Source organism: Miniopterus natalensis, chromosome 5 (assembly GCF_054644295.1).
Source record: "Miniopterus natalensis isolate mMinNat1 chromosome 5, mMinNat1.hap1, whole genome shotgun sequence".
NCBI classification, from domain to species: Eukaryota; Metazoa; Chordata; class Mammalia; order Chiroptera; family Miniopteridae; genus Miniopterus; species Miniopterus natalensis.
Genome location: NC_142085.1, coordinates 55,766,180 through 55,781,125, shown reverse-complemented (window position 1 = coordinate 55,781,125; position 14,946 = coordinate 55,766,180). Strand labels below are relative to the sequence as shown.

The following is a 14,946-nucleotide window of genomic DNA, read 5'->3' as shown; positions in this document are numbered from 1 at the left end:
CTGCAGAATTCCAGGAGGTCCGTCTGTCAGCTGATTGGGTTATTTTAAAACAAACTTGGGCCCTGAATATTAAAGTTCTGAGGCATTATCATAGGGGGAAAAACATGGTCAAGTGGGAGGGATTACGGGGCTTAAATTGGCTAAATTTTCCATTTTGGGGGATGGGGGAAGTTGTGGGTGATGAAAGGAAACTTTTTTGATTTTTGTTTAATCCAGAAACTCTGGTCCAAAAGTTCTTTCCCTTTTACCCAAAGCTTCATGGAATTTATTTCACTTCATGGTTCTGAATGATTGGGTTAACCTGAGGCTGACATGGGGAAGGAGCCAGGCGCAGCTGAGGGTGCGGGTAGCCACCATACTTAAAGCAGGTGGATCCTAAGTGATATCTGCATTCAGAAAGATAAAATTATTGCTCTTCTACCCCTCTTCCCTTGTTGGCTCTCAAAATGCTATCCGCCATCTTAAAATCCCTCTTATTCACCAGGTAGAAAACAATGGGGATTCCTTTCTGGGGAAACTGTCAAACCCGGGCAGAAAGACTTGCAGATGTGAATGATTGAGGCTCCCCCAGTAAGCATGCCATGTCCCTGACCAGCCCTCCAACCATGAGGCCTACCAGTTGACAAGCCTCAAAGTATCCAAGTGCAGAACAGTAGGCACTAGAGGACCGCTGGGCATTGAGTAAAGCCTCTGCCGTAAAAGGGTGAGTCAAGGCTCTTCCTTCCAGTCCGCCATCTGCAGTGGAATCCCCTCCAAGGGGCAGATTTTCATGAGCCCCCTTACAGGGAAGACCATCACTGTCGAGGCTGAACCCTCGGATACAATAAAAAATGTAAAGGCCAAGATCCAGGATAAGGAAGGAATTGCTGCTAATCAGCAAAGACTGATCTTTGCTGGCAAGCAACCGGAATACAGACACACAATATTCCAAAGGAGTCCACCCTTCATCGTATGTTGAGACTTTGTGGTGGTGCTAAGAAAAGGAAGAAGTCTTCTACTATTCCCAAGAAAAATAAGCATCAGAGAAAGAAGGTTAAGCTGCTGTCCTGAAGTACTATAAGGTGGCTGAGGGTAGCAAAGCCAGTCACCCTCATCAGGAGTGTCCTGCAGGTGAATGTGTGCTGGAGTTTTTTGGACAGACACTGTTATGGCAAATGTTGTCTGACCTGTTGCTTCAACAAACCAGAAGACAAGTAATTGTATATGGGTTAATATAAGACATGAACTAACATTAAAAAAAAAAAAATGAGTCAAAAGCAGACTGATTAAAAGAAGGGACTTAGGAGAAACAGAAACAGTATAAAAAAAGACATTCACAAAAGCATTACAATCAGTATACTCAGGAGATAAGATATTAAATCTATGAAATAAGAGCAGGTGATATGTTTTAAAAAGGATAATCCAAGAATTAGAAATCAGAATTATAAAATATAAAAATATGAAAGCAGAATTTTTTAATGGAAGATATAAATAAGAAATCTCCCAGAAATTTGAATGAAAAGATAATAGGAAATAAAAGGGAAAAAATAAGAAAATTAGAGGACCAACTTGAAAGATTCCATATCTATTATGAACTCCAGAAGAGAATACTGGAAATGCAAGTGAAAAAATTAACAATGAATTTTTTAAAAGAAAAGAAAATTCTAAGAATTGAAGGACCTGAGTCTCCAAATTAACTGTTACCCTAAATAATGAATTTTAAAACACCAAATCATATCATTATCAAATTTTGAAACAATGGGGATAAAGAAGATATCCTAATACTTATAGAAAGAAAAAGAAAACCCTACCTGCAAAGGATCAAGAATCAGAATGGAGCCCTGGCCGGGTAGTTCAGTTGGTTAGAGCGTTGTCCCAGTACTCCAAAGTTGTGAGCTTGATCCCTGGTCAGGGCACTTAAAAAAAATAAAAAGAATCAGAATGGCTGTAGTAGTGACACTGAAAGCTTCAAGACAATGGAGTTTACTTCAACATTCAAAGAGAAAATTGTTTCCAACTTAGAATTTTATGCCAGTCATGTTATCAAGTGTGACATTAAATAAAGACAATTTAAAAGAGATAAATAAGGTCTCAAAAAACTTACCTCCCAAGCATCTTTTTTCAGGGAGCAGGTGAGGTATTCTATCAATAAAAGTATATTAAAAAATGAGACAGTTATTAGCTATAGTGAAAAAAATTTTAATGTGTGAGAAAGGAAATCAGTACTCTACATGGCCTAGAAAATAATATTTAAATAGCATAAAATGCAAATATTGAATATTGATTTAAAGCAAAAAATGTAATCAGTGCAAGGCAGCTAGGGAAAAAAAATGTAATGTCATATAATTATTCCTTTCATGGTAAGATCAATAGATAATAATTGAGGAAGGACAGTATTTGAAGATTAACAGCAGAAGAAACAAAGAGAGGGACACAGGACAGACAAGTCTGGAGAGTGCTAGGGTATTTTGTTGGAAGTCTTGTATTATTTGACCTTTTTAAGTAATATACACATATTTGGTTTTATTTTAAAACTTTTAGTTTAAAATGTATATACTTTACTATAATAGTTTTACTTCTAGTCATCTATACCAAGAAAAATATTAGAGATGTGGGCAAAGACTTACATATTAAAATATATAGTAAAATAGTAATTCTAAAAGGAAGAAAGTGAAAATTGATGCATTTCAATATAGAAAATGGTTAAATGAAGCATTGTACAATGAAATATCACACAACTATTGAATATTGTATTACTAGGGTGTATTTGTGTGTTTTTGACAGCTGAACTGAAAATATATATACAGATGGTGTTAGTAGCTCTAACTGAGTTACATTAGAATACATTGCAGATTTACATTTTTGTTGAAAAGATACAGCTAAATATGTTCAATGAAAGCTACCAACTCCCCCTACCAGCTATTCACATATATGCATATACATATAAGGGTAGCATAGATATGAATTTTAAAGAAGCTTCACAGAAAAGGGACATATTTAACTCATTTCTTTGCAGGCATACTAAGTTGTAAATGTAGACAACATGAAAGTCCAGGATTTCCTAAACAGCTGGTGAAATACTCCCAAATCATTATCCCTAACTTGATTTAAATTCAAAAGGCTATCCTTTCCAAATCATCTATGTGTAGCCTCTGATTTCAGGACCTTCTCTTTATAACTGCATGTGTAAGTCATGACCAGGGGTCACTGGTGAGAGAAGATGAATTCATCTGAAGCAAATAAATGTTTCTGTATTGCAGGTGGCAACATTCTTCAGATTGAAGACTCCTAATGAGTTTATTTTAATCTTCTAAATTATAATATTCATGTTTATATAAAGCTCTATAAGATAATGATCCCACTCTATGAAAGAGTTAGGGAACAATCTGCATAACACTTGAGAGAGAGACATTCTATCCTAAATCTCAAGGAGGTTTCTTATTAATCCTGAAATTGGTTCTTTCTCCTGCCCTTTTTCCAATATTTCATGAAATTTAGCTCCTCTGCATTTTTGTGATCCTTTCCTCCCCTGAGTTTTGAATTTTATTGCAAGATCCTTAAAGATAATAGTGAATTCACCTTTGCATTATCAATAGTGCCTGCCATAGTAACTTACTTGGAGTAGTCATTCAATTAATATTTCTCAAAAAGTATGTGTGGTGTGATCTTCTCAGGGTGCGCTATGTTTGATGGCAGCCCATTTTGTTAAATAGAAAGAGTTGAGTTGGTGTAGTAGAAATGGCCCATAGGGGACCAAGATCTGGAAGATCTGGATTCTAGTTTGTGCTCTGCTAGCATCTGTATAACTTTAATCACATCCTTTCACCTTTTTAAAAATTATTTTCTGAAAATGTTGGCATTTGAACGAGATCATTTCTAAAGTCTCTTTCAGCTCTTAAATAAATCTAAGGCATAGGTCTCTTGGGCAAGAGATGCATCATAAGAAAAATTTTTATCTCTCTTAGAAGTTTAATACTAGTTTTGACACTGAGAAATAGAGAAGTCTTGCTCCCAATGATAGAAGTCACCTATGATTTCTTATTATCGCATATGAAATTACTTCTCCATTCTGCTCAGACAGGTTTGTGTCCCATCTTCTCTTTTGATGTCCTGGTTGGGAAAGTGAGTTAATGACTAGACAAGGAAGGAAGGAGGAGACAACATGCCCTTAGTGCCCATTCAACATCACTGTGGGCCAGGAGGAGGAGCACCTCTGGTATTTTTCATATCAGGACCTGCTACCTCCTCTCCAACTCCCTCTTTTCCTCAAAAATCTTTTTTCTTTTTTTTTTAATATATCTTTATTGATTTTAGAGAGAGGAAAGGAGGGGGAAAGAGAGAGATAGAAACATCAATGATGAGAGAGTCATTGATCAGCTGCCTGGCCCGCAACCCAGGCATGTGCCCTGACCGGGAATCGAACCCCGATCTCCTGGATCCTAGATCGATGCTCAGCCGCTGAGCCACGCCCTGCCAGGCCTCCCTCAAAAATCTTAAGATTAGATAGCCCTCTTCCATCACACCCATAGGTGTATACACACACACACACACGTGTGCACACACACAAACACACACCATACTCCTTCACAAGAGGCAGTTTAGGGCACCAGGCCAGACCTGAAAGAGCTGAAAAATATTTGTTGGGCGATGTCTCCATACTAAATTCTACAGATTTCTCCCTACCTTAATTTTAAATTTAAATTTGTAGCTGCTGAAAAATAATGATCAGGTAAAAATACTGATAGTGAATGGGTGATTCACCCTAGGGAGGTGAAGTCATTACTCAGTTATCATTTTGATTCCTAATAAAAGAAAGTAGAATCTTTCAGGGAATCACAGAGCTCTGACTCTCTCAGGGAGTCCAGAGGCTATTGCAGGTCAGCAGCTTTATTTTTAATGATCCTTCTAGTTTCCTGCTGCCATTGTAAGTCACCTGAAGAAATAAGAATTATGATTATATTTTCTTGGTTATTTCTGAAAGTACTGAAATGTCACTTAGGCTTGTGACATTCTGACACTGTATACTGTCATAACCAGCCATAAAATACCGTAAGTGAACTACATATTACTAATGCTAAGCTGTGACTCACTTGTCCCCAGATATCCTACTGTTCTTATTCCAAAAGTGAAACAAAGATTGTTAGGTAAGGCTAATATGCATGAACATAATACATGCATATTTGTAAACAAAAGAGACCATGCATATTCAGAGAGTCCTCATAAATGCCCTGTGATAGTCTTCTAATGATTTAAGTTATTTTGTGTTATTTCAAAAGGAGTAATAATACCATAGAGGGTGTACACTGTGAGCATCTGAAAGGACTGTATCTGAAATCACAAAGACTATGAAGTGGTTCTAGATACCACCTAAATTAAAATTTTTCTTAAGGTTTTCTGTTGCACTTAAGGAAACAAAGTGTTTCACTACAGGAGATACAGCAGGAAATCGCCTAAATGTTGTCTATGGCCTCATAAAGAGGGTATAAGAGAAGCACACAAATACAAGGGATACTGTAATTGATGCCATCTAGGGAGCTCAGAGGAAGGAGAGTTTATACGGAGTTGGGAAAGTCAAGGGCAGGTTTGTGAGGTAGGTGATCTGAAATGGGCCTTGAAGATCTTGACAGCAAAGATGGAAAAGAGGGGCTGGCTTCCAAGGCAGTGGAACCCACAGAAAAGGAATGCAGATGGGCAAGTGTGCAGTGTGTTCAAAGAAAAAAAGTTATCATTTGGATGAAATGTGAAAAACATGGGGCAGTATAGGGACAGATGAAGAATTGATCTAAAGTAGTACATAATGACTATATGTAAAGACTTCAGTCCAAACAAAAATATGTACATTAATGTTCAGATCAGCAATATTTACAAGATCCAAAAAGAGGAAACAACCCAGTGTTCATTAGATGATAAGTAGACAAAATATGGCATATCTGTACAGTTGAGTGTTATCCTGCCGTGGAAAGGAGTGCGGTACTGATACATGCTGCAGCAGGACAGAAATGTTCTGGAACGAGATAGTGGTGACTGTTGCACAACATTGTGAATGTACTAAATGCCGCTGAATTATATCCTAATGGTGAATTTTATGTTATATGAATTTTACCTCAACTTAAAAAAAAAACACTTTAGGATGTTTGCCTGTGGAAAATGAACTTGATTCAGAAGTCAGGGAGCAGACGTTGAAAGTTTCTGAACCAGGTAATGTCTGTCTGAAATGCATTTTAGGGAGGTGTGTCTGGGTACCTTGTATAAGATGAAAGGAACAAGGAGATACTAGAGAGGAGATCAGTTAGGAGGTTTGGGGGGACCTTTGGGTAGGTGCAGGAGAAAAGTCCCAGTCAGTGTTGGCAACAAGAATGGCAAGGTAAGAAGGTTAGGAGTTAAACCAGTTCCAGAGAGAAAATGTATAGGACCTGAAAACTGATATGATAGGAGGAGCTGGCAGGTGTCTAGCAGGGAGAGGCCATGGGGGGCCAGAACCAGGATTTTCAACTTGGATATCAGGAAGTATTTTACCTTTAAGAAGAATAGAAAAGTGCAGTAGAAAAACTGTGTCAGTTTGGTGAGCGTGAGGTGTGCCATCAAGGTGGCTGTCACTTGGGACTTGGCCACTGGAGGAAACAGCCCAATTCCACTGTCAACCTAATTTCCTCATGGCTTTTCTGCAATCTGGGTAGATTTTTTTCTCTTGGCCAAACTGTGCAATTTTAAATTTCATGTCTCTCCTAGATTCTAAGAGATCATAGCAAGAAAAATGGTTGCAAAGCGATAACAAGACTTTTGAACAGAGAGATTTATCAAGTAGATAATACAAGCCCCTCCTCTTTTGTTTTCATTGGGTACCACAGCCTTCTGCACCTGTCTTTCACTTCCTCTTTTCTCAACGAATCAAAGGAAAATACGAGAAAGTTAATCCAAAGTAGATTAACAAAATTAATCTAAAGTAGATTTCTGATTTGTGACCTTTTTAAATGTGACATTCGCATTTACCTTCAAAGGTTGGCTTTTCCAGGTGAAAGACATGGTGAAATGAGGTACCCGAGCAGTCCATTTCTGAATGGTGCTGACTTCCTTGCAGATGCTTTCTGTGCTTTCTTACTAGCAGGCCGGAATGGTCAAGATGGTGAAGAGGCCTGCGTGTTTCTTTATATTCTAATGCCTTTCCAACTCTGTAACTGGAGAGCCTGACAATAGAAGGCCTGATTCTTCTACCAAACCAAAGCTCAACTGGCTGCTTCAACTGCTGGACTAGCAGATATAGTAGATTTCTGATTTCTGACCTTTTTAAATCCTTATACACTATACCTAAACCATTCTGGGTTGAGGATGAAGGTATCCTTCCTTCTTCTGTCCCCCAACAAACTCCCTTTTTATGTATAACTCTACCTCTTGATACCAATGCAAATGTGCAGAGAGTTTATTTTCAGTGAGACCTGTTTTCTCTAAAGGAACCAATGATATTTCTGCCCATGCCAAGGCAAAATATCTTTAAATGTCTTTATGTTTGCAGCCACCAATGTAATTTTTTAATTAAACAAGGATTCTGATGGATAATTGTTTAAGACAATTGGATGAATGGTTAGTAGGGAACCAAATATTCACATAGACTCAAAGCATCCTATAGATTACAAATTAAATACATTAAACAAACTTAGTTTCTCCAGTAATGAGTCAAACTGGTATTGTGTGATTCCTGATGTAATAGAGAAGTAGACAGCATCATCTATATAGTTGTCTTCCCACAATGTTTTAATTTTAATCTAATCATGAGAAAACAGTCAGACAAATCCTGGATAAGGGACATTCTGCAGAGCAACTGACCTGGACTCTTAAAAAAATGCAAAGATTGGACATTCAGCTAGCCATTCGGGGCCACAGAATTTACACCCTAGAACCATGGCCCAGTTTGTCCATAATCTCATGGAGAAGGTCCCCATGCTGATAAAATGCTGCTGTGATTTATTGAAGCCCCCATTGGCCATATTTTGGCACTATGCCAAGGTTGAGCTGATTCCTCCAGCCTCTGCTGAGATCCCTACAGCTATTCAGAACTTGAAAAAAATAGTTAATAGTGCTCAAACTGGTAGCTTCAAACAGCTCACAGTTAAGAAAGCTCTGCTGAATGGTTTGGTGGCCACTGAGGTGTGGATATGATTTTATGTAGGCAAGTCATAGGTAAAAGTGGCATCATTGGCTATAGTGTTTATAGACCTGTCTTTAACATCTGTTTCTTTTTGGTTTGTTACTTGAAAGTTCTTGGACTATGAGTGATCAGAATGGTACTTGAATTTTTTTTTAAAAAAAAAAAAGTATTTCAAAAAAAGTCAATATTATGAAAGACAGAAAATGTAGTAGTATGTAGATTAGAAGAGATTAAAAAGCTATAACATCCGTTAGGAATGTATGATTTTTAATAGGCTCTTGTATTGGCATAAAGAACAGCTCTGAAAGACACTATTGGTTGACTTGGAGAATTTGAATATGGATTTTATCTTAAGTATTATAGTAAATGTTACACTTGTTGGATATGATCATGGGTTAGGGTTATGAAGAACACCGTTTTGTTCTTTGGAGATAAGTGCTGAAGGGATGAGGCATTATGATGTCTACAACTCACTCTCATATACTTAGCAATTGATTATCTAGAGAGAAAGCAAATATATCAAAATGCCAGCAATTGGTTAATCTAGGTGGAGGGCAAATGGAAGTTTATTCTGTTTCTTTCAACTAAAAAGTTTGAGGGAAAGGTAGTTTTCTTTGAAGGCCTAAGAAGAGAATATTTTTTTTTTAAAAAGACCATTATTCCAAAATATAGCTGATAGCATGGAGGAAGAATAACATGATAAGTAGAGATTATCAGCCTCTAGCAATTGCTGGACTCCCTGCTATGCAATATTAGTTTTCTGCTTTTAGAAAAAGGTTTTCCCATATCCAGCTTTCAAAAGTTCAAGTAACAGTAGTTGGAAACTGGAAACAGTTCACTTATGTCATTCAATCCTTCTTTGTTACCTGACTTATAAAAAAGCACTTGCTTCTTAAAATAAAGACCACATTGTACATCCATTACTTACCAACACGGAATCTGCAGAGACTGGTATATAAACCTCTGGAATTAATACCTCTGTGCATCCTCTCAGAGTGATGGCTTTTTTTGCTTTTGTACAGAATATTGTCTTACAGTACTCACTGTAGCTATCTGAGGAGGCCTCCAATGTCATGAGCACTGGCATGCTATCTTGTCTGTTTCACATAGTTTTTTGTGTGTTTTTTAAATTTATTGAGGTGACATTGGTTAATAAAATTATACAGGTTTCAGGTGTACAATTCTGTAATACATCATCTGTATACTGTATTGTGTGTTCACCAATCCAAGTAATTTATCCCCCCTTTACCCTCTTCTACCTCCCCCCACCCCACTTTCCTTCTAGTAATCACCATACTATCTGTGTCTATGAGTTTTGTTTTTTTGTTTTGTTTTTTTAATCCCTTCACCTTTCCCACCGAATCCCCCCTCTCCAGTGACAGCTGTCAGTCTTTTCTCTGTATCTATGAGTTTGTTTCTGTTTTGATTGATAGTTTATTTTGGTCATTAGATTCCACATATAAGGGAAATCATAGGGTACTTGTCTTTCTCTGACTGGCTTATTTCACTTAGCATAATATTCTCCAGGTCCATCCATGCTGTCACAAAAGGTAGGATTTCCTTCTTTTTTATGCAGAGTAGTCTTCCATGGTGTGAATGTCCCACAGCTTTTTTATCCACTCATCCATTGATGGACACTCAGGCTGCTTCCAAATCTTGACTATTGTAAATAACACTGCAATGAACATAGGGGTGCATATATTCTTTCTGATTGGTGTTTCAGGATTCTTAGGATATATTCCCAGAAGTGAGATCACTGGGTCAAATGATAGTTCCATTTTTAATTTTTTGAGTTAACTTTATACTGCATTCCCGCCAACAGTGCACAAGGGTTCCATTTCCCCCACATCCTCGCCAACACTTGTTGATTTATTGATGATAGCTATTCTCACAGATGTGAAATTATATTTCATTGTGGCTTTAACTTGCATTTCTCTGATGATTAGTGACATTGAACATCTTTTCATATGTTTATTTTGTATGTCCTCTTTGGAGAAATATCTATTCAGGTATTAACCTCTTGCCAGATGTATCATTGGTGAGTATGTTCTCCCATTCAGTGGGTTGTCTTTTCATTTTGTTGATGGTTTCCTTTGCTGTGCAAAACCTTTTTAGTTTGGTGTAATCCCATTTGTTCTTCTTTTGTTTCCCTTGCCTGAAGAGATATATCAGAAAAAAAATACTACTATGAGAAATGTCTGAGATTTTATAGCCTGTATTTTCTTCTAGGATTTTTGTGGCTTCACGTCTAACATTTAAGTCTTTAACCCATTTTGAGTTCATTCTTGTATATAGTGTAAGAAGGTGGCCTAGTTTCATTTCTCTGCATGTATTTGTCCAATTTTCCCAACATCATTTACTGAATAGACTATCTTTACTCCATTGTATGTTCTTGCTTCCTTTGTCAAATATTGACCGTAAGGGCATGGGTTTATTTCTGACTCTTTATTCTGTTCCATTGATCTATTTGTCTGTTTTTATGCCACTACCATATTGTTTTGATTATTATGACCTTATAGTATAGTTTGGTATCAGGTAGTATGATTATTCCAACTATGTTCTTCCTTCTCAGGATTTCTGAGGCTATTTGAGTTCTTTTTTTGGTTCCATATAAATGTTTGGATTATTTGTTCGAGTTCTGTGAAACGTGCCATTGGTATTTTTTTCTGGAAAAGAAGGTTTAATAATTGATAAAAATGTACAAAAATATTCAAATCAGAAGTACTTTAGAATGTGTACAATGACGTCAATACTTCTCTGTGAGTAAGGAAGGTAAAGGACTTCCTCAATGAAAAAGAGCAAGAGAAAGGTCAGGTTTAAAAAAAAAAAGACAGGTGTTAAAATGTTTCAGTCAACACTGATTTTTGTTTTAGACAAGGATATTGCAACTATCCCTTAAAGTTGGTGGCACATTCTTTAGTAGGTCCTTAAGGCAATATATGTAAACTAATTTACAGTTTGATTTATTTATTTATTTATTATTTTTTTATATATCTTCATTGATTTCAGAGAGAGGAAGGGAGAGGCAGAGAGAGAGACAGAAACATCAATGATGAGAGAGTCATTGATCGAGCCCGCAACCTGGGCATGTGCCCTGACCGGGAATCGAACCCCGATCTCCTGGATCCTAGGTCGACGCTTAACCGCTGAGCCATGCCCGGCCAGGCTACAATCTGATTTAATATTAACTTTTAAAGTATCACTCAAAATAATGCCCTCCCAATAGCCTTTTAAAAATGTATTCAGCCCGGCCAGGCGTGGCTCAGCAGTTGAGCGTCGACCTAGGATCCAGGAGGTGGTATTTTATTCTTTTGATGCAATTGTGAAGGGGGTTGTTTTCTTAGTTTCCCTTTCTTATAGTTTATTATTGGTGCATAAAAATGCAACTGATTTTGGATATTTATTTTGTATCCTGCTTTACTGAATTCATTTATCAGTTCTAGTAGCTTTTTGGTGGAATCTTTAGTGTTCTCTATATACAGTATCACGTCATCTGCAAATAATGACAATTTTACTTCCTTTCCAATTTAGATGCCTTTTATTTCTTCTTGTCTTATTTCTGTGCATATGACTTCCAGTACTATGTTGAATAAGAGTGGTGAAAGCGAGCCCTGGCTGGCGTGGCTCAGTTGGTTAAATGTCATCCCAAACACCAAGAGGTCTCCAGTTTGATTCCTGGTCAGGGCATATGCCCAGGCTGCAGGTTTGGTCCCTGGTCAGGATTCTTACAGGAGGCAACCTGCCAATGCTTCTCTCTCACATTGATGTTTTTCTCTCCCTCTCCCTTCCTCTCTCTCTAAAAAATCAATAAAAATATATTTTATAAAAAAGAGAGTGGTGAAAGCGAACATCTCTGTCTTGTTCCTGGTCTTAAGGGAAACACTTTTAGTGTTTGCCCATTGAGTATGATGTTGGCTGTGGATGTATCTTACATGGCCTTTATTATGTTGAGGGATATTACCTCTATTCCCACTTTGCTGAGAGTTTTTATCATGAATGGGTGCTGGATTTTATCAAATGCTTTTTCTGCGTCTATTGATATGATCACGTGATTTTTATCCTTCATTCATTTCGTTTATGTGTGTATCACATTTATTGATTTGTGGACATTGTACCAAGCTTGCATCTCCAGAATAAACCCCACTTGATCACAGTGTATGAGGTTTTTAATGTATTGCTGGATCTGGTTTGCTAATATTTTGTTGAGGGTTTTAGCATCTGTGTTCATTAGGGGTATTGGCCTGTAATTTTCTTTCTTTGTAGTGTCTTTATCTGGTTTTGGAATTAGGATAATGCTGGCCTTGTAAAATGAGCTTGGGAGTCTCCCCTCCTCTTGAATTTTTTGAAATAGTTTGAGAAAGATAGATGTTAGTTCTTTGAATGTTTGGTAAAATTCACCTGTGAGGCCATCCAGTCAGGACTTTTGTTTATTAGAAGTTTTTAAATTACCGTTTCAATTTCATTTTTTGTAATCTGTCCCTGCTGATTTTCACAGCCAGATGTTATGTGGGCGCCTCTTCCTGACTCTGGTGCCCTGGGCTGGGGGCCTGGCTTGGGGTTAAGACCCCACTCTTTTCAGGGGAAACCTTTGCAGCTGAGATATCCCTCCAGAATCTCAACCCCCTCCTATAGAAGCGGGGCCAGCCCTTTTCACGATGTGGCTTCTTCTGTAAATCCTTGGTTATAAGACTTCTGTTCAGCTAGTCTTCACTTGGTTATTCAGCTTGCTTGCTCTATATTTTAGTTGTAATTCCAGTTTGGCCTGGGAAGAGGTGAGTGTAGCTTCCACCTATTCTGCTGTCATCCCAATTTCACATGTTTTTAAGATAAAACAAGATTCAAACCATACATTCTCTGTGAACTGCTAAAGACTAGCAAAAATTACTTTCTTTTCTCATGGCCTGGATTGACAAGAAGCACACCTACAGGAGGCAAAAAGATGAGTGAGTGCCTTTTAAAGACCCTGGTAATGAAGCCCTTAGGGAATTGCCTGCTATGGTAGAATTTACAGTGGCTTCTGGAAATGAACAGTGTGGCAGGAAGAGTTTCAGCACTGCTTGCTGTTGAAATACAGCCTGCATTTATTTTATATCTGCCTATTTTGGGCCCCAGTGAGAAAGTTATTTTAATAAAATCTTGCTCTGCTAGAAATATACATAAGTGGCAGGTGTCAGAAAAAAGAGAAGTTGCAGCATTACATTTTTCTTGAGACAAGGAGTTTATACAGTTGTTCTCTTTTAACCTTTGTTTTGTTTTGTTTGTTTTGTTTTGTTTTGTTATTACGGAACCCTTCACAGATTTGTGTGTCATCCTTACTCAGGGCCGTGCTAATCTTCTTTGTATTGTTCCAATTTTGGTATATGTGCTGCTGAAGCAAGCAAGCACTCTTTTAACCTTTGAAATAAATACTGATGCATACAGAAGCATTCGTCAAAAATAACATTAGACATAGGCTAGAGCAGTGATCAGAATCTCAGGGCCAGGATTCACAGGGTCTGTATTTTTAACAAGCCCAGTGATTCTGATGCAGCCAGCCCAGTGTTTGTGAGAGCCCAGCATTTGGGAACATCTGGTCTGGTCCAGTCCAGTACTCTTATTTTACAGATAAGAAAAAAAGGCCCACATAAAATTTTTAAAACTATTCAAGGCATTAACCTGTTGTGGATTAGAAACCGTATTTTCTGTCTGGGAGGAGGAGCATATCCATCCTCCCACGAGGTCACAGTGTTTCCTGAGGTGGTCACAGTTAATATCTTAGGCCACTTGCTTTCCTCTGTAGACAAGACCTACTTAACACTGGAGGCTTTGAGGTGTGCATTTAGACATCTCCTGAGGTCGCCTGACTTCCATTCTTCACTTTAACATACTACTTTCAAGGTTGAGGCCCTTAATTGCACTAAACTACTGCCTCTGTGAGAAGGCTACTAGCTCATTCTTCTCTGTTCTGCCCTTTTGTTGTTTGATTTTCATGAATTCTTTGACTTTATTTTCTGTAGATTCCCTTCCTTAGTCTACTTTTAAATAGAAGCTGGATAATGAAGTGAAGATACGGTTTTGTTCAGTGTGGGTAAAAATTATTTGTAAGGCATATCTAATGACTCTACGTTTGCTACATTCTGGCTCTGAACCTACATACCCAACTCTCCTAGAACTAAGAGTGAGTAAAGTGAACTTTGTAAGATTCTTGAATAGATAGTACATAACCAATACTTATCAAGAAAAAGCATCCACCCATCTGTTCATTCATTCGCCAGATATGATGGACCATCTACTATACATTAGCACTGATCTAGACGTGAAATACAGTTGTGAGCATGGGAGAAATTTCCCTACTCTCCTGGAGCCTTACTTCTAAAGGGAGATTGTATGTGAAGCCTTCCTATCTAAAACAAGACTGTGCAGCCCCCTAGAGTATAAGCTCCATGAAGTTCTTTTTACGGCTGTGTCTCTAGTGCCTAAGCCTACTAACTGCACAGTGGATCATTATTTAGTGAACGAGCATCCATCAGGTTAAATAGAAACTGTGGCCCCTCCCAGATGAACTATTTTACAGAAAGAAATGGAATAGGCACTGTTTAATGAGAAATATTATTTATGTAGGAGATAAAGTCATCATTTGCATCTGTTTCTAATTTGCTGTTATTTTTATTGCCAAAGCTTTTTTTCTTATGTTTTTCTTTTTTTAAATTTATCTTTATTGTTGAAAGTATTATAGATGTCGCCTTTTTTTCCCCATTGACCCCGTCCACCCCGCACCCCCCCAGGCCTTCACTGCACTATTGTCTGTGCCCGTGGGTTATGCATATAAGTTCTTTGGCTAACCT

The 14,946-nt window shown here is 37.7% G+C and overlaps 1 protein-coding gene, 1 non-coding gene and 2 pseudogenes across 3 annotated transcripts in view; 3 read left to right on the top strand and 1 right to left on the bottom strand.

Annotated features, from left to right (window-relative positions):
- PDSS2 (decaprenyl diphosphate synthase subunit 2) overlaps window positions 1-14,946 on the top strand; it is a 185,853-nt gene that overhangs the window by 142,977 nt on the left and 27,930 nt on the right. The window lies entirely within an intron of this gene.
- On the top strand, window positions 732-2,108 carry LOC107540664 (ubiquitin-ribosomal protein eS31 fusion protein pseudogene; annotated as a pseudogene).
- Window positions 6,544-8,778, top strand: LOC107540690 (ATP synthase F(0) complex subunit g, mitochondrial pseudogene; annotated as a pseudogene).
- Window positions 13,398-13,507, bottom strand: LOC148093107 (U6 spliceosomal RNA). Its single transcript, XR_015714633.1, has one exon. It is a non-coding gene; the product is annotated as a U6 spliceosomal RNA (small nuclear RNA).